General features: G+C 47.5%; 1 long non-coding RNA gene across 2 annotated transcripts; it reads left to right on the top strand.

Moving 5' to 3' along the window:
• The first annotated feature begins 512 nt into the window (after positions 1-512).
• On the top strand, positions 513-16,712 carry LOC124231612 (uncharacterized). Of its 2 annotated transcripts, none has more exons than XR_006886630.1 (3): positions 513-713; positions 11,255-11,316; positions 16,513-16,712. It is a non-coding gene; the product is annotated as an uncharacterized LOC124231612 (long non-coding RNA). The 2 variants fall into 2 exon arrangements; XR_006886641.1 differs by lacking the exon at positions 513-713 and adding an exon at positions 6,054-6,115.
• Positions 16,713-20,130: the final 3,418 nt, after the last annotated feature.

Consider the following 20,130-nt stretch of genomic DNA (forward strand, 5'->3'; position numbering starts at 1 on the left):
TCCCAATAAATGTTTGTTGCCTGAATGAACGAAGGAATGTAGAGAAGGCATTTCCCAGCTGCCTCCAACAGGTCACAGCCCGTGCTTCCACCCACCCCTTCCTCTTATTTCCTTCAGTCTGGACAGATAGCGAACAGCTTTTTGGCTCATGCTATCTTCCCAAACTTCCCAGTGCCAGGTTGAATTACTGGCCTCAATTCTTCACCTTTTCTGCATCCACCTCTTTTTCATGTGATTTTGCAGCTCTTCCCACTATCTTGGGAGGGGACCACTTCTCTGCCCCTTGACTTCGGGCTTGGCTGAGGTCTATTAGCAGATGTGACACATACAGTGGTTTGAAACGTGCTTGTGTGATTAGGCATGCCCTCTCGTGCCTCTGTCATTGCCATGAGAAAAACATGCCCCAGCTAGCTTGCTGGTCCTGGGAGGATGAGAGGCACATGGAACAGATCTGGACCCAAACAGCAGCCTGGAGCCCAACCCAGCTGACTCCAGCCAAGATCAGCCAAACCTCAGCTGACCTGCAATGCACAGCAAGAAACAAATGCTCACTGGTGTGCTACTGAGGTTTCACGTCATTTGGTACCTAGCAATGGCTGATGCATATACTGCTCCACCCTCCAGGCCCTCTTGGAAACCTGCACAGAAGGAAGGTTTCTGGGAAGAGGAGACTTTATGTGAAATCCTGTCCCAGAAGATCATTCCTTCCTTAGGTGAGTCTCACTAGTGATGTCACAGTCACTGTGACTCACCTCTCCCAGAGAGCATTAGTGTGTTAGTAATCATAGTAATTAGCATTCACCTGGGGTTTTATAAGCAGGAGGTAGCTGCGACATATAACTATCTTGTGAGGTGAAGAGGCCAGGATTATCACGTCCATTTTGCAAAGAGAAAATAAAAACTCAGACGTGGTGAGTGACTCACCACGACTGGACCAGGAGACAGCTGTCTGAAGAAGAATGAGAGAAGGAGTTCCTCCCACCCAGGGGGCAGTCATGTGTGCGTGTGCGTGTGCGTGTGCGTGTGTGTGTGTTTTAATTTTTATAACCTTTTCATTATGAAAGGGATACAGGCCAATTGTAGAAAGTAGGAAAACGCAAAAAGCATTAAAAACAAAGTTCCCGTTCTACAAAGTAATATTTTGACTTATTTCTCTGTTATTTTGAAACCATGTATATTTACAATGTATTTTTGTAAGTTAGAATCATATGTATACATAAGAACATTTCTCATGGCATTTAAAATTCTTTAAAGATATAGTTTTTAAAGCATAATATTATGTTCTGTGGACTTATTCTAATTTGTTTAAGCCTTCTCTATTATTGTATATACAGCTTGTTTCTAATTTTTTGCCATTAAAAGCAATTTTGGTGAACATATTTGTTGGTAAGAGAGAGAATTTATGTATCTAGTACATGGCACATGGTATGTGCTTCAAAAATGGTAGCTAGTGTAAATATTTGTGTAAATCCATGATAACTTCTTGATAAACTTGCTGGATTAATGAGTTTTTTTTTTCCTGCTTTATCTCCCCAAACCCCCCCTGTACACAGGTGTATATCTTAGTTGCAGGTCCTTCTAGTTGTGGGATGTGGGACGCTGCCTCAACGTGGCCTGACAAGTGGTGCCATGTCGGCGCCCAGGATCCGAACCCTGGGCCGCTGCAGCGGAATGCGCGAACTTAACCACTTGGCCACGGAGCCGGCCCTGGATTAATGAGTTTTAACATTTAAATAGTTTTTGATACATACTGTCAAATTGCTTCCCAGAAAGGAAGTCCCAATTTCTGTTACAATGACAGTGTTGCAGGTGCCCATCTCAGAGCCTCTTCACTGGCACTGAGTATTTTCTTTAAAATAAAGTATTGCTAATTTGATAGGTGAAAAATAGTAGTTCATTGTCACATTTTTTATTAGTAGTGAGGCTAAAAATTCCCACATAATTGTTAACCATCAGTAACAGGATGACTCAGGGGGAGCGTTTGGGTAAGGGCCTGGCATAATAAGTAGTTTTGAATGAATGAGTGATTAAAGGGGGCCCACTGTGGGTGGGTACGAGGGGCATTGCTGAGGCTGTATGCTAAGGCCTAGAGTCGAAGCTGTGACTACATGGACAGGGCATTTATTCCAGGTCCTTCTTTGCTCAATTGGAAGTACTTTCAAATGAACAAAATTCTAGGGTGGAAGTGATGTTTGGGAGGGCCTGTTAGGGCGATTGTACTGGGGAGGCAGTCCTGGGCTTGGGAGCTGGCCGACCAGCTGGTGAAAACTTTACTCAGAAGAAGGAGCTGGGAACGCAGCCCCTGGTCAGCAGCATGGGAGCTGCGGCTGCCAGCGGCGCCCTCTCCACTCCAGTCTCCCCTCTGCACCTCAGGCACATGCTGGTGGCCATGGCGGTGTGTTTGGACTCTTCAGACAACTGTGTTCTCAGGCAGAAGGGAGGGATGTGAACTGGAGCTTTCCCATCTGACTGTGTCACGATTTGACTCAGCCACTAGCCTGAACTACGCCCTGCCATGCTGCTGTGTTTCTTTCCTCTTGGCCTGGCGGAGACCTCCTCCTTCCTTTTCTTCTCTGTGTGCGGAGCCCCACCTCAACCTGGAGCGCTCCTGTAGTACCGATTTCCCTGCATTGTACTCTTCATTCACAAGTCATTCTCCTCTCCTTGATACCAGCTACTCGAGGGTGGTGATGGCATTTTATTATCTTTGTATCTTCAGTGGCTAAGAGTGTGGGAATGAATGAATGAATGAATGCCTCGGGACCACGCAAAGGGCACCAAGAATAAATTAGGGCCTTGGAACCTGGTTGGGAGAAATAACCAGAGTTCGTTCCTTACTACACGTTTCATGATGGAGTTTTGTTGGATGGAGAAGTTGTAACTCCGATATCAGGCTCTGTGGTTGGCTGGGTTTTTGACAGAGACTATGTCACACATCCCCGTACCCTGAAGGATTCTGCTTTTGCACTGGTTTGACTTTACACTGAGAGCCAAGTCTCAACTAACACAGGCTTATTTGTTTAACTGTCTTCCCAGCTTTCTCCTAAGCCATAGTTCTGAGACTTTATTGAGTATCAGAATCGTCTGGAGTGCTTATTAAAACACAGAGAGCTGAGCTCTACCCCCAGAGTTTCTGATTTAGCATTTTTGACAAGTTCCTACTTGATGCTGATGCTGCTGGTCCGGGGACCACACTTTGAGAACCACTGGCCTAAATGTGGTTTGTTTGTTTTTTTTGTGTGTGAGGAAGATTGGCCCTGAGCTAACATCTGTGCCAATCTTCCTCTACTTTATATGTGGGATGCTACCACAGCATGGCTTGATGAGTGGTGTGTAGATCTGCGCCCAGGATCTGAACCTGCAAATCCCAGGCTGCCAAAGTGGAGCGTGCAAACTAAACTACTACACCAGTGGGCCAGCCCCCAGTCTTAATGTTTTAATCTGGCCTCTGAACAAGGTGCCAGATTGACCTTCTCCCAAGTCCAAGGAGTTGGGTATATAAAATGCTCAGCCTCTGTGCCAGGGCCCAGCTCTGTTCACCCCTGGGTCAGTCTTGGACTGTCTCTTCTTAGCAGTCTATGTGGGGTGACTGGGCCACCCCAGCCTGTATCAAAAGGATGTCAGGGCCTAAAACTTACCACTGCAGGGTCTGAAATCTTATCAGGGCCCCTTCTAGGTCTCTGGAGAAGCACAGGAAGCTTCAGGGAATAGAATTTTACATCCTGGGAAAACCCCAAGATCCACGAACCAACCTTTATCAGGAGGGAGCAGCCAGGGCCTCACCTGCCCGCTTCCAGAAACCAAAGCTCCTCAAAAGGGGCACACCTGGCCGCCATCTGTGAGGTCTCCATGTGCTCTCCACTTGCCCCAGTCTGTGCCTGAGCCCACATCCTCTTTCTTTCTTGATCTTTACAGGAAAAGGTGAGAACCTGGGCTAAGATTTGCTTTCCAGCAGCTTCCCCATCACAAGTCAAATAATATCCAAACTCCCAACCACGGCCTGAGCAGGCCTGGTGCTCCGACCTCGTCTCCCTGCTCGCCAGCTTGCCTGACACACTGGCCTCCCCACCATCTCTCAAACACCAACTCGTTCTCACCTTGGAGCCCTGCAGCCGCTCTGCCTGCAAAGCTGGGCCCCAGATGGGACATGAGACCCGCTGTTCAGGCAACTCCTCTCCAGAAAGAGCTTCCTGTTCACCCTCCATAAGCAGCCCCGCCTCCCACCTGTTCCTTCCATCCCCATCTTCAGAGTACTTGTCACCATCTGACGCCACCTCCAGAACATAAGCCCCACGAAGGCCAGAAGCTTGTCCACCTTTCCCAGCTGTGTCCCCGGCACTGGAATGTGCCTGGCACGTCATTCCTGTTCTATAAAGATTTATGGAATGATTTTGTGGCCTCTACCAGGTACACTATGAAAGCCACGGCCTGGAATCCTTCAACGGCCTCTCCCAGACCTTGACTCTAAAATCCGGAATCCGGCTCCAGTTTACATCCTAACAAGCTTGTTCAGATGGGAAGAACCAGAGCCACAAATGAGGTTTCTGTCACCACCCCCGTCGCCCAGGACAGGCCCTTAGACCTGTGTTGTCCTGACCTGCCCTACCTGCCAAAGGGCTGGATAACATTTGTGTTGCCCGCCCGCAAGACTGTGCTGAGGCGCAGATGAAGTAACTGCTGGGAAAGTGCTATGCCAGGAAAAAGGTGCTGACAAATTTGGGGTTTGGCGATGGTTATACTTCTCTGTGACTGTAAGTGAGCCCGCGGCATTTAATTTTAGAGAGCTTTTCGTTCTTGTAGTTTGAAAAAGTAAAGCGTTGTTTAACTTCTTCATAAGCTTAAGGCAAACCCCTCACAGACTGAAAAACTAAGGAGTTACATTTGAGAGAGAAATTCTGGAATTGGAGCCCCTGCTAAGGGATCCTTACCTTGGTCATTTCTCTGCCACCATTTTCCTGCCCATAAACACAATTTGCCTGCTGTCCTCTCAAGGGAGGCTGGGCATTCTGCTTGGCACTAGGGGGTTTAAAGTGACTTGAAGAATAGTTTGGGGTCGACATTTCTAATCCCAGGAACGGCTAAGAATCTTAAAAAGCAACTTTAGTTGAGTTCAGATAAACGGCTGGATTGGAGAGAGCTGAATCCCACACGTGGCTTGAAATGGAGTCTACCGTAGTTGTCTGGCCTTCCGTTTCTCACCTGGGCAGGGAATGGAAGGAGCTAAGCCCTCCTGGTGAAGCCCTTGGGGGTAGGGTCGCCAGATGCTGAATTTCAGATGAGCAATGAATAATGTTTTAGTAAATCTCATGAGATAGTTGGACCGTGCTGATACTTAAAAAGGTATTCATTGGTTATCTGAAGTTGGAATTTAACTGGATGCCATACATATTATCCACATTTTTATATTTATATTTTATTTTATCTACCTACCTTCAAGTCTTTGGTCCTAGGAAAGGAGGGGCAGGAAGACTGCTTGCACTTTTCCTAACCCGTTTGACCTGACAAATGAGAAATATTTTGCTCTTAGTCTCCACTCACTCCAATCCCTTTTCCTCCCTCCTGGCCCGTGGGTCATGGGCAATAGATGGATGTGACCTTATGTAACCCATCTGCCTGGGCCGCTGCTGACACACCGCCCACGCAGCCACACTCCTTGGAATCAGCAGGGCACTCACAGCGCGGATGCCAGGAAAATGCTCCAGCCCTTAGACAAACCAGGACAGGAGTGTTTCATAGCTGTTGGGAGCATTTGATTCTTAGATAAAGGGCCTGGAGACCCGGAACACTCCTCCGAATACAGAGCAAAACTTCTGCGTCAGCTTGTTTATTTTGGTATTACTAAACACCACTTTATTACTAATAATACCTTGCTGTCATGTTGTGCTTTTCATCCAGGGATCTCTAGGTGCCCTATTAACATTCAGCAGCACAGCCCCATAACCCCTGGGTTATGTAATTGTACAGAGAGCTTCTTTGAGGTAGAAGGGTTGGCCCTTCATGGAACAGGCCTAGACAGAAGCTAGCAATTACTGCTTCAAACCTGAGCTGGGTGACAGGCATTGGGATAGAAGTTCCCCACCCAACCCCATCACACTGCTGGCCTGTCAACGACAAGGTCAGTGCTGGCTTCTTGTTCGTTGCCGTCTTGGTGTTAACCTCCAGCAGGTAGCACAATGACTGGAGCACAGCAGGTGCTCAAGAAATATTTGCTAAATGAGCGATAGATAAATGAATGAACCTGGAGGGAAACTTTGGGTTCCTGCTTTTGCTTTATTTTCTTGTGGATGGGTGTGGGGCAGCTGCTGTCAGTCCTACATCAAAGTCCCCTTGGATCATTTTGCCATTTCTGGGCACGTGAGATCTCCTGGTGCTTCCACGCCCAGCAGCCCTGGCGTCTCCGTGTCAGAGGATGACCCACAGGCTACTGGAACAGCTTTGGCTGCATGCCCATATGTCCCGCTCCTGTAGCCCTTAACTAATGACTGAGGGGTGCAGAGCTGTAAACTCTCCAACTCCCTCATCCCTGACAGTGACACTTAGGTGTCACCACCACCGTGCCCCTGAGGAACTGTGCCGACATTACCCTCCCAGGGGCTTGGTTTGACATCATCCCCTTGCTTGTTCTCTTTCCCTTCTCCGTCCTGTTTCCACACCCTACGGAACACTTTGAACACCAGGAACACTTCCTAATGAGTCATTTTTGCTAGACTCTTCTCTCAGGATCTGCTTCTGGAGACTGCAGCTTGAAACCAGAGCATTTCAAATTCTTGACCATGGCTCATTTGCCCAGTGATTCTGACTCTTTATCCTGCTCCAAGAAGGACCTTCTAATAGAAAACAGTAACAGTAACAAAAATGACCAATCTTACTACTGGGTGAGAAGCAATAGAAAATGAGGAACAGTCAAGACTTTACATCCACTGGGCCCAGAATATAGAATTTCAGCTTGGAATTTTCTTGCGCAAAGACAGCACAACTGTGGATCGTTACAAAGTAAGCTTCAAATTCTTATGCGCACAAGCATGTGGCCCTTCTTAGAGGCTCCCCACCTGGGGACTTTCTTCAGACAAACCCCTGCAGGAGCCAGGAGTCAAGACCGGTAGCTGCTAAATGACTGAGGCAGCAGCCTATGATGGAAGGTCAGGCAGGGCCTAGATCAGAGTGTTTCTCTGCCTTCCTCCATTTAGATCAAGGTGGCGGAGTGGAGTGTGTTGGGGCTGGGGGCTGAGTTAATGGGATAGGTCAATGGCCATGTTTCCTCAAAAAGATTTTTAAAGAGTCATTTCTGAATTCCCTGGGGCTTTCTGGTCCCAAGACTTCCCATTTGTAGAGATCAAGTTCTGATGTTTGAAGGGGCTGTCCCTCTTTTCATTCAAGGTTTTCAGGCAAACAAGATGGAATGGCATTTAATAACTTTTCCTGACTGTCTTATAAGGACAATGGCAGGGTTAGGTGTCCCTGAGTTCCCTGAGATTTTATCGGTGTGTTGTATTTTAGAGGGCTCTGGTGATACTGCCGTAATCTACTTCGGAGGAAAACATTTATCAACATTGGTATAACACTTAACTTTCTAGGGTATTTGTGGATGACACAGTCATACATCTGCCTTTTTATAGTGCTTCGCAGCAGAGCACAAGACCTTCTGGCTGACACCTCATAGATCATCAAAATTAAGACCTCTAGGCAAGCAAAAGAAAGTACAGCGGGGGTGGGGTGGGGACAGCAACTGGGGAGGACTCGAATGGTTTCCAAGTTAACTTTCCTTTGGAGAGAGACTGTTTCCATCAAGGAGAAAATTATTCTTAACATTAAGACTTCCTTGTTTCCGTGGCAACCCACAACCACCTGAAAGGAGTATCCATGATGGCCATACAGCCAAGTGATGCTGCCTACCTGGTTGGAGATTAACACAGCAATGGGGCCAGCCAGCCAGGGGTCAACCTCCACCTGCTTGGCATTCAACACCCCAGCTGTCCTGTGTTAAAGCCAGAAGAAATCTAGAAATCAGCAGCCAGGGCGAAAGCAGCTTCTCCATCTTTTATAAACACAAACTGTATCGTCATAGTGTCAGAATCTTTGCTGGAGACTTCACTTCAAAATGACATTAACAGAAAACTATGAACAAAAGAAGAAAACGGCTGATTTTTTTCCTGAACTTTCCTTCGTGGCCCACCATTGTCTGACTTCGGACTGTCTTTTGCCTGTCTTTAAAAAGATGAGCAAGAGACCATAATTGTGTGGTTTCATTTGCTCTTACACCATTAGCCCCCTTTTCTCACTCAGACTAGCCAAATGTGACAAGCCGGGGGCGAGTGATCTTCCACTGCTCTTTAGCAGAGATCACTGCCCGACTTTATCTGGGCCACAAAACCAACTATGTAACAAAGGACCTTGACCTTTATGTTGAGAGGAAGCAACAATTACTGTCCCTAAGCCCTGGGACCAGCAGCATTTTTGAGGAGAAAAAAGAGAACCAAGAAAAAGAAAACTCCCTGAGAAGTAGGGAAGGTCCCTGAAATAGCCACTTGGGGACTTCTTGATTGAGATTACAGAAAATTTAGCATCTTTTCCATGGACAAAGGTGCTGCTGTTTGCTCTGGGCTGTCAGGAATTAACTGTGTACAGTATGAAATGTAACCCCGACCCATCTGCCGGATCCTTCTCCTTGTCTTCTTTTGTCAACGGTGTGACATTAACACCACCATATGTCATTTGTGTCATGCATCAAATACATGCCTGTTGGTCTCCAAACAATATGTCCAGAAAAACAGAGCATTACAACCCCAGAAAGGAAACAGGAAAGAGAGCTCTGCCCCCTGCTGTTGCTGTTCAGCAAGATTCCCCTAAAGGCACTGTACCATGGAAGATGGAAAGAAAGCAGAGGAAGACATTCTGTGTTCTGGAAAATGAAAAGCAACCGTGGCGAGAAGCTGTGACTGCTGTTATCAGAATGATGGAAACATGGCTTTAAGCCCCAGCCTCCCCGCACTGATGTCCTTTCTTCAAGCCCAGGCATCTGATCTGTAGTAGTCAATATCCAGCTATGTTATACTTTTTGTTTTTAATTCCTAAATGATGGGACATTTAAGTTTGTCTCTGCAGGAAGGTTTAAGGAAAAAAACCTCAAAACTGTGTATTAATGTGTCATGATACAGAAGTCTTTATGGTAGGTGGGACTGGGAATCTCTGTCTGTAACCTGCATGCTAAGAGAGGGGAGACACAGCTCCCATCTGACATAACCCTTATTTGGATGGCACATACTACTTCAGAGAAAAAGTCACTAGCGTTCTGGGTCATAAAGATGACTGGACAGGACTAGATTGTTCAGTGACTGACAAACCATTTAGGGCTGATGTAAAGCCACTGGGCATCGCATCCGTCCCCTCATCTTGCAGGGACCTGTGCAAAGTGCTTATCTGATCTTGCGCTTCCCTCCTCTGTGCGTTCCCCAAGGCCTTCCTTCCCTTCCGTGACCCTCTGCCCTCCCTGCCCTCTCCTACCTACACAGCACCAGTCGGGAGTTGTCACTTCCCTCCTCCTGGCTGTCCTTCCTCCTAGCTGACGTGTGTAGGCCGGTGTTCGGATGCAAAGGGCTTTTCCTTTGACCTGGTGAACCTGCTGGGCAACGCCTTTCCAGGCATCGGGTGGGGAATGCTTTTGAGTCACACTGAGAAAGATGAGACTTGGGGGTGGTAAAGGGACATAGTTTCTAAGAATGTGGCCTGGAGGCAGAGCTGGGTCATGTCTGTGTGTGTTTGTGTGCACGCACCATTTACTAAAGGACAGGAAAAACCAAACCAGGCACTTAACTTTGCAAAACTCCCCCACTCCAGAGTCTAACAGCAGCTGGGAGCAGGACGCTTCCTCAGACCCAAAGCTGCCCCCACCATCAACTTATTTGGACCCAGCCGTCTCCAAGACCTCCCAGTGTGAATTTCAGCCCACCTCATTATCTTTAAAACGTCCTAAGCCCCTTGACCTGGGCTTGAGCAAAACTTAAGTTTTAAAGGAGTTAGGAATTCCCACTTGAAGGGAAAGACACCGACCCCGATGTACAGACCTGAATACAGATGCAAGGGGAAAGAGAAATGTGTGACTTCCCCCTTAAGTCTTTCCAGGATTTATCCTGAGAAGCAGCTTAGCCAAGTGGTCAAGGGCATGGACTCTAGGGCCAGACTGCTTGGGTCTGCCTCTCGGCTGTGCCAGTGGCATGTTCTGTGACTCTGGGCAAGTCATTTAACCTCCTAGTGCCTTAAGTTTTGTACCTGAAAAATGGGATAATAACTTACCTGATATATGGGGTTATAAAGAGGATTCAATGAGTTAATACACATAAAGCGTTTGAACCAGTGCCTGGTCACGGTAGGCACTCTCTAGTGTTAGCTCTTAGAGCCCATCCTCCTGACATGTAGGGCCAGCTTCATGGGGGTGAGATCTTCGTGGTTGCACAGGGCCCCCACACTCAGAGGGGTCTCACATTTAGTCTAAGGCTTTGCCATTGTCATCTTGAAATTCTCATTAATTTTATCTTTGAACTTGAGTTTTGTAAGTGATGTCAATGAGACAATAGAGCGTGCATGTGAGCAGAGATGTGTGAGCAATATGCACGTCCGCCATTCCTTGCTGCCCCATCTCATATAGTGTTTGCCATGTCCCATGAGCACAGAATCCCAGGGGACCCACATTGCGCGAGAATTCAGTGAGACCCAAAGGCAGTATAAGGGAAGTGTGTTACCTGTACGACAGGCTAAGTGGGGGAGCAATGGGGGGGACACCACAGACAGCCCAGAGGCCATACTTTCTGTTCAACCACAACTTGCCTTAAATGCAGAAAGAAGACAGTGGTGTCCTAAGAAATGCCAAAGAGCCCTCTCATATTCTTACGTGACTTCCCTCTAGTAGCCAACAATTTACGTGGAAAATGATGACATAGAACGAAAGGGAAAGATAGGGAAACCATAGTTTCTTTTCTTTTCAGTCCTTCCTGTCTCGCCAGTAGGATGAAAGTAAGAGAGCGTCGGTAGAATGTGTGTATATCAAGAAGTGAAATAAGAAATTACGCGGCTTTTCCATTGTTCTGATAGGAGAGAAATATATATGCAGGTATGAGTTAGGAAATACAAATTGTGTCATTTTGGTGATTCCGCATCTGATTTGAATACTCTTTTATGTGCATTTAAAACTGTCATTGCATAATAGACAGAGGAATGGTAAAATTCACGCTAATATTTCTATTTATTTATTTTTACTTAGAACAGCATTGTATAGCAAATGAAAAACACCACGACGAGGCAGAGAGAGACCACAGAAGAAAGGTAAACGTCTTATATTTTAGTACCTTTAATGACACTTTTTCCTGCTTTTTTGAACAAGGGGTCCCATGTTTTCATCTTGTCCTGGGCCTTGTAAACTGAGCAGCAGGCCATGCCCACAGGCTGACTCCTTGATGCTGCTGCTCAGGAGCCTGTCATTCAGCCTCGCTTCTCTTACAGCCGGGAGAGTTTCAAGAGAGGGATTGGGGAGGCAGAAGGAGAGCTGCTGAGGTGTTTTCAGCTGGGGTCTGACTTCCCAGGGGCACTTAGTTCTCCCAGAGTCCTTTGAGGCCCCTGAGCAACCTGTGAGCAATACGGTCACCGACTGAGAGGATAGCATGGTGTGCGCCCATCCCTAGCCATGTGTCCATGGTCTACGCGACCCCCCCAGCCCCCCCGCATCCAGCGTTTGCTGTATCTCAGGCCTGAAAGGCAATTTCAGCCAGAAGAAAGATGAAACTGAAGACCCACGTCATGCCGGTGGGCATTGCCAGGCCCGACTCAGGACTGAGGACCAGCCTGGTGCTTTGTTTTGAGTGGCAGGAGTAGAGCAGGGTTGTCATTTCTCTTCCTGGGATCAAAATCAGACAAATATCCTATTTGGCTTACCAGGCAATAAGTGGATAACACCAGTGAATGTCAGTGCAAATTACAGCTCTAGCCTCCTGTCGTCAGCTTTGTGCTGCTTCTTGTCACTTTAATGCAAAGAGACAGTGTGGAACTGATAACAAGCCAGAAGGATGGGGGATCGGAGCGGGTGGCTGTGTCAGGGACAGGAAAAATGCACGTTGGAGAGACTGATTCAAGACAGTAAAAACCCACAGCAATGATTTCCTTGATCGCCTGTTGGAAAAGGGGCATGTAAGCATGTCGGATGCCTGGGCAATGTTTCTCAGATGTCCACACAACTGAGCAGCTACCTCACCCACTCCTTCACCCACACTTCCACCACCCATCTACCCATTTACCCATCCATCCAATCAGCCATCCTCCTCTGTTAGTGAGCGCTGGACTGTGCCTCTTATCACGCTGGAATTCTGAGGGACTGATGGGGCCTCCATCTCCTGCTCACAGCCACTTTCCTAGGTTTGCTTCTAAGAAGTTTGGAGAATTCTTGGGAGGAAACACTTCTCTTCTTAGCAAAAAAACAAGGGCTTTAGGGCCTTTTAATTTTGTCTAAAACAGCCCGGTGATGGCTGAAAAGCTCCAGTTCTACTCTATTAAATTGCATTTTCTAAGCCAGTGGGTGAACGCTACTGTCTCAGAGACCCCTCCGCTGAGAGCTAAGATCTCCCTCCTAGGCGACTGAGGAAAGAGGAAGTCTTGCACTTTGCATGCCGGGATTTGAGTGTGTCCATCTGTCGTAAAGCCTGCAAGGGTCGGCTCACATTAACATGCAGCCTCACTGTATCTCCACCCACACTACACATTTGAGGAACGGATGCAGTCAACAGGAGAATCCAGGACTTCCCATAGCTGTGCTTGCAAGTTAGTACCTGAGGAATTAGAAAAGGGACCAAGAAAGGACCTGCAGGGGACACATATCTTGTATGTCTTCTCAGGTTGCTCAATGACTTTGTTTTCTCCCCTGCTGGTGCCCCACTCGCTCTGGGATGCCCTCCACTGAACCTCACCATGGGCTGTGGGATCTGACTTCCTGAGCAGCCATCAGGGGTTGGATAAACCAGAGGCGCTAATTCCCCACGGGATGCATATGGACCCAGGAGATAGAAGGTGGGAGCAGGGCAGATAAATTCCTCCACCTCCCTTTCTCCTGTGAAGGGCACTGGATCATGATTCCTCCTTGCAGCCTTTCCAGAGAAGCCCCATGCTCAGCGAACCTGCTGTTCCCTCTCTGCTCTCCTTGAGCAGAGGCCGTCAGTGTGTTCCATTGCATGACTTCTCTTGTCTCACTTTCTTTTATCCCCTCATCTCCATTGCTCTTGCCTCTCAACTTTTAACTAAATTATTAGAATGTTAATCCTTTCTTGGGTTCTACTTTCTGGAAGAACTGGACCAAGACAGCAAATAATATTTATTTAACACCTGCTATGTGCCCACAGGTGCTATTAGTACATTCAAAATGGATTATGGGACTTGGAAAACTCATTCAGAAGAGAAGGAAATGTGTCCAGAGGCCACCCAAATGGGGTGGCATCAGGTGTCTTGGGGCCAAGGAAAGAGGGGTTTCTATATTCCTTGAGACTTTGGTCTAAATTCCAGGCCCCCAACTTGGTTCCCAAATTAGGAAAGATTTCCGTTTGGGAGATTTAGCTTATGCAGTGATTAGAGTATTCTTCACACCAGAAGGAATTAAAGAGGGAAGGAGGGACGGCTCTCAGCACCAGTATACTAGTTATCTACTGCTGCATAACAAGTTACTCCAAAACTTAGTGATTTAAAACATCGGTGAACAATTATCATCTCTCACAGTTCCAGCGGGTCAGGAATTCAGGAGCAGCCTGGCTGGCTGGATGGGGCTCAGGTCTCTCATGAAGTTAAGGTCAGATGTTGGCTGGGGCTGCAGTCAACTGAAGGTCTGACTGGAGCTGGAGGATCTGATTCCAAGATGGCGCACTCACATGGCTATTGGCAGGAGGCCTTAGTTTCTCTTCGTGAGGACCTCTCCTCAGGGCTACTTGAGTATTCTCATGACGTGGCTGCTGGGGTCCCCCGGAGCAAGCAATCCAAAAGGCCACAGCAGAAGCCACAATGCCCTTTATGACAGTTTCATAAGTCACACACTGTTCTCCCCATCTTATGCTATTGGTCACACAGAAAGCCCTGATTCAGTTCAGGGAGAGTATATACAAGGGCATGGATTCTAGGAGGTGAGGGTTCCGGGAGGAGGAGGAGCATTTTTGGAGCCTAGACCACAGTAGCATCCTGGAACATCAGAGCTGGGAGAGTTCTTAGAGATCATCCGTTTCAACATCCTCATTTAATAGCTGAGAAACCTAAAGATCAGAGACATTATGCAACCTGCTCCAGGTCACTCAGTGAATTGTGTGTTCACGTTTAACTCGGGACTCAACAGTGCCTGTAGGCAGCGCGTTTTATGAGGCTATGTGAGAACTGTAGCCTATGGTCAAATAGCGTCACTATGCTGATGAAGGAAGTCAGAGATGATGCTTTAAACAAGAGCTGCCTAACGAATCCAGGGCAGAGCCTATTACAGGAGTTCATTCATTCTTTCAAAACATATTTTAGTCCGTACCTTATACCTGGCACTGGTCTGGGCAATGGCACACAGGCAAGCAAAAACGTGCTCCTGCTCTCGTGGACCTTATAGTGTAGACAGACATGCACTGTGTAGTCATACCAATAATGGCAATATCATAACTATGGCAAGTGCTCTGAAGAGGAGGTTGAAGCTCTGTGAAAGCACAACAGAATATTGACTCTGCTGCATCCAGCGAGGCTTCCCCAAGGAAGTGATGATTCACTTATCACTTGACAACCTGAGAGTGAGTCCCACTATCAACCAGATAATGATCGTTGCTCATGATTTATTTGTTTTTCAGATATTGGATTTTCCACCTCCAGAAGTTCCATTTTGATTTTATTTTATATCTGCTATTTCTCTCATAATTGAGTTCATGTTTTCCTTTAACATTCTTCAATCTATTGATAAGCTTTATAATAGTTATTTTAATATCCTTGCCTGCTAGTTCCATCATCTCTCCCTTTTCTGGGTCTACTTCTATTTTTTTCTCCTGGTTACAAGTCATATTCTCCTGCTGTTTTGCGTGTCTGGTAATTTTCTATTGGATGTCAGACAATGAAGTTTTTACAGTATTTGTATTGGATTTTGTTTTATTCCTTGAAAGAGTGATGGACTTTGCTCTGCTACATGGTTACCTGGGAACAGTGTGATCTTTTCAGGGTTTGCTTTCAAGCTTTGCTATGCTCCGTCCAGAGCAGCCTTGAGTCTGGGACTAATTTAGCCCCGTTATTGAGGCAAGAGCCTTCTTGGGATGCTACCCACGTATTGCAAGGTCTCCACTTCCACTGGTGAGAATATCAACTATTTCTAGTAAGCACTCCAGGAATTGCTCTATCTGCTCCTTTTAGGTGGTTCTTTTCTCTGCCTCAAGGAATTTCTTCACAAGTAGTCAGTAATCAGAGATTAAAGACTTGCAGTTTTTACCTGACAATCTCTGGAGTTTTCTCTGTGTGTAGAACTCCCTCCTCTCTGGTACTCAGCCCTGAAAATTTGAGCTGCTGTGGCCTCCCACACTCTAACCTCTGTCTCCTCAACTCTGTGAGACCACCAGGCTTCCTTTGGGCTCTCTCTAGGCAGGGAGCTGATACCTCGGTAGGACTCACTCTTTGTTTCCCTTCTCTCAGAGCCCACGATCCTGCCTTGACTGTTGTCCAGTGTTGAAAATGGTTGTTTCACATATTTTTCCTAGTATTTTAGTGTTTAAGGCAGGGTTGTATATCTAGTCCCTGTTACTGCATCATGGCATATTTTTTCTTTAATTTTTTAAACAGCTTGATTGAAGCATAGTTGATATAGTAAACTACACATATTAAAGTGTACAATGGACAAGGCTTGACATTTGTATATGCACATGAAACCATCACCACATTCAAGACAGTGAGCATATCCATCACCTCCAAAAGTTTCTTCATACCCTTTTGGGATCCCTCCTTCTGGCTCCCTGGACCCTTCCTGGGAGAAAGGCAACCGCTGATTTATTTTCAGTCACCACAGACTTGTCAGCATTTTCTAAAGTTTTATATAAATTCCCTTTTGTCTGGCTTCTTTCACTAGGCATAATTATTTTGATTCATCCATGTTGTTATTCATATCACTAGTTTCTCCTTTTACATTGCTGAGTAGTATTCCACTGTATTGGATATACCACAATTTGTTTAGTTATTTTGTTTATACCATACTTATTAATTATTGATGGACATTTGGATTGCTTCCACTTTTTAGCTATGACAAATAAAGCTGCTGTGAACATTCATGGAAAGTCTTTGTAGGGACATGTTTTTTTTTTTTATAAATACCTAGGAATGGAACAGCTGGAATATATGGTAGGTATATGTGTAACTTTTTAAGACCCTGCCAAACTGTTTTGCAATGGCATTTGTTTTAAAGCCAGTTTTTGTTTGTAGATCCATGTGATGGGGTGGTAAACCAGTGAGACGTTTGGATATGAATGTTCAACTTCTTTTTTTCTGAAGCAATAGGTATGCTCCGGCAACTGTTATGTTGATTCCTGTCAGCCCCCACCAGCCTGGGAAGTAGACTTTCACCACAAGACGGAAAAGTAAGAGGGGAGATTACGAGGGGCTCCCAGTCTGCCTGACAGCAGTAGGAGAAGAGTCGGAACTCTTGGACTTTTTGCTTTGAGGCATTTAAATGGAAATTAAAGTAAATTTGCTCTTTTGGGATAATTTATCCTTTTCTTGTGATTTTTGAAACTATGAAATGTTGGAGCACTTAGGTCAGAAGGTGTTTTTGAAGTTTTGAGGTGCTTCCTTGATGTTTCAACTTTGAAGCTCCTGTCTGTGAATAAATTCAGCCCTTGTTCCACCTTTCTCTGCTGAACAATGCCAGTGAGTGAGAAGGAAATATCCAGTAGGGAGAAGTCACTTATCTTTGATCCACACACAAACCTCGCTCCATTTAGCCAATAGAGGAGCAGGATTCATAAATGCCCGTCTGGCTGGAAACCACGCGCATCACATTTAATAGAATGGGCAGCGACTGCACCTTCTATCTCTAACTACTGCCTTTCTGCCTCCCAGATGCCCCAGTGCAGACACGCTCTCTTAAAGGAGTCTCCTCGTGACAGCCATACACGCCAGGCAGTGTTTTTATACTCACGTTAGTATCTCACGCAGTTTGAGACCTTGGGCACTTGGCAATATTATTATTTAAGTGCATAGACCCTTGAAAGCTGCATAGCGGCTGGGGATGGGGAGGAATACAGTATGGGGAGATGCTGAGTCACTCTGCTCTTCAGCCTCCTTTGTTGTCCTAACAACACAGAATAAATTGGAGATCAAACGTCCAGGGCCTTGTGTGCTGCCAGCACCTGCCAACGGCTTCAGAGCAGGTGGCAGCTTCTCTGGAGATGGCAGTCACCACCGTCTCAGAAACACTCGCCCTGTGACTCTCTGGCTGGCGTAGCTCACAATGCAGCTTGAGGAAATCCGTTACAGAACATATGTGCCCGTGTTCATAAACTACCTAGAACAGAAATGGTAAATGATCCCCTCACGGCTTTTTCTTAAGCTGTTCCTGGTAAATCTTTAACTGTGTGATTTTGGCTGCAGGGGGAACAGGGGCCGCATTAATCATTCTTAGTTTTACCATTGTTGATTTTAGGTTTTATCCTTAAAAGTGAAGCTGCTTCTTGTTTTGCTATGTGGGGTTCGACCTCCCACCTTTCCATCTGCAAACATAATCTGGGTAATTTGTTTACACTGGGCCTTCCAGGCCCTGTATGCTCTGCCAGTGCCTCATGGTGGGGGCCGCTCCCCTGAGCCTGGGCCTGAGTTTGCTCCCCAGGGCTCCCAGCAGACTCCCAGTGGCCATAGCTACCCTGGTTCAGATGAAGAGTGGACACAGGGCACAGCTGAAAGAGATGTCACTGCTGATGGTAGATTGGAGAAAGAAGGGCCAGTCCCCGCCGAGCATCCTAGTTCTTTGGCAGGTGACAGGCGAGACCCCAAGGCATCTCCTTCTTGGCTTCTGCCTCCTTAGGGATGCTGGTCATGCTGGGGAAATAAACGTTCAATTGATTTTGTTTTCTCCAAATCCCTGGTATTGTGGCTGAATGACTGCTGTTGTCATGGCAGCAAGCAACATTTTTATTATCATCTGTGGCCTTCTCCTCTCCCCTGGGAAATGTTTGACAGGATTCTGGTCCTCTGCTCTAGTTCTGTTCCTTGTCTTTTTGGGATGGCTGTTTCCTCCTTGCCTCCTAATGGGGAGAATTTCTGTTGGTTTGGAGGGACTGGCCGATGCATGGGAGAGATGGGGGCGGGGTGAGAGAAGAGAATCAGAGGAGAGACAAAACTGTGAGTGTGTGTATGGGGGGAGAGGGGAGCATGGGGACAGACTGTCACTAGGAGACAGAGAAGGAAGGGAAAAAGGGACAAGCAGGGAGACAGGGACAGAGGGAATCAGAGAGGGACAGAGGGAGGAGGGACACATGGAGGGGAGGGGAGAGCCCTATCTCAGGAAGCGCCTTGCTGGCACATGCAGACACACACCTACAACTCTCACAGCCCCTCATGTCTCCCTGCACTGGGCGCGTTCGAGGCCCTGTGCCCTCCACCGAACCATAAGCTTCTGGTGGGTGAGGACAGCGTTTGTTCCTCAGTCCCTGCCCCACAGGCTCTACCACATGCTCATAAGAGTAAACGATTCAACTCTGGATGAACAAATGGGCGAACGGACATTCACACGCTTTTTAGAAATTGTTATTATTGAATAAGGCTTTGGGGCACTGATGGACGGGAATCAAATCACTGGAGACAGATGGTCAAACTCACAGGCCAGTTGGTGGATTTGTTCTGAGAAATGCAGCTTTGAAGAAGCTGGGAGATAAGCATTGGCTGGTCAGCAGCTTCTCCTCCTTGGGGGACGTTCCCCCGATTCTGGACACCTGCCCTGGGGCCGCCCCGCTGATGTGCTGATCACGACGGAGGCAAGGCAGGCGGCCAAGGCACTGGCCAGGGTGGTGGGTGGGCTTTCCGGTGTCTTCAGCTCCGAGCAGCCCTGCCCTGAGATGCTTCAGGCTCCTGCCCTCCAGGGCCACCCTGGCTCCTCTGCCTCTCGGGGGGGGGGGGGGGAGTGTGTGTTTGTGAGTGTGCATGTGTGTAACACACCTGGAGCCCTTGTGACTCCTGCTAAAGTCAGGTACGAGTGACTGGATCAGTGATTTCCACTCGGGGGAGCAAGTTTCCCATGCCTGGGAGGGAGGCAGGCGTGGCAGAGCACCATGTTCTCAGGGTGCTGAAGGCAGACCATGACAGTGGCCCCCAGACAGCTGCCGGTGTGTGGAGACTGAATACGGAGTGTGGAGAGTGCCAGAGCTCCGTGAAGCAGGGTTGTTGGCACCTTTATAAGAGAGAAGGAGGGACCCAGGCCTCAACCCCCTTCAGGCTGCCCTGAACAGGGACCCCTTACAGCTGGCAGACATTGTGTAGCATGTAGGTCAGGGGTTGCAATCTGTGCTTCTGGGACTCTTAGATTCCTCAACAGTGTCCCAGGGGTCACCAAAGAGGGCAAGAGGACCCCAGGACAGCTCCATTTCATCTGTGTGACATCCTAGGTGTAGCAGCCAGGGGCACAACAGGAGCAGAAGGTACCCTTAAAGTGGTGTCACGAAGGATAACTGAAGGAAGGGATATATCAGGGTGGTGGGGGTGCAGGGTTAGGGAACCAACCCTGGGGATGGTGAGGCCCCCAGAGAGGGGCAATGGTGGGAAGTAGAGAGCACCTGAAGGGGCGAGAGCAGGATGCACCGGAGCCTGATGGGGGCTGGAGCCTTGGAGGAGGGGCTGTGGCCACGGAACACAACCTCTGTCAGAGTCCCAGCTCCAGGCCACCAGGAAGCCAGCCAGCCGGACACCGACTGATGCTGTCCACAGACGTCAGCCCCTGGGCACCAAGCAGGGCAAAGAGGTACAGGAAGAGCTCAAGGTCAGGGGCAAAGAATAACAACCAGGACATGGAGCATCCTCACAGCAAAGATTCTGATCATCAACAGGAAAAACAGAACTTGAAAAGCTCTTACTCGAACCACAAATCTGGGTTCAGTTCCTGACTCTGTCCCTCACTTGGGG

Source organism: Equus quagga, chromosome 1 (assembly GCF_021613505.1).
Source record: "Equus quagga isolate Etosha38 chromosome 1, UCLA_HA_Equagga_1.0, whole genome shotgun sequence".
Taxonomy (NCBI): Eukaryota; Metazoa; Chordata; class Mammalia; order Perissodactyla; family Equidae; genus Equus; species Equus quagga.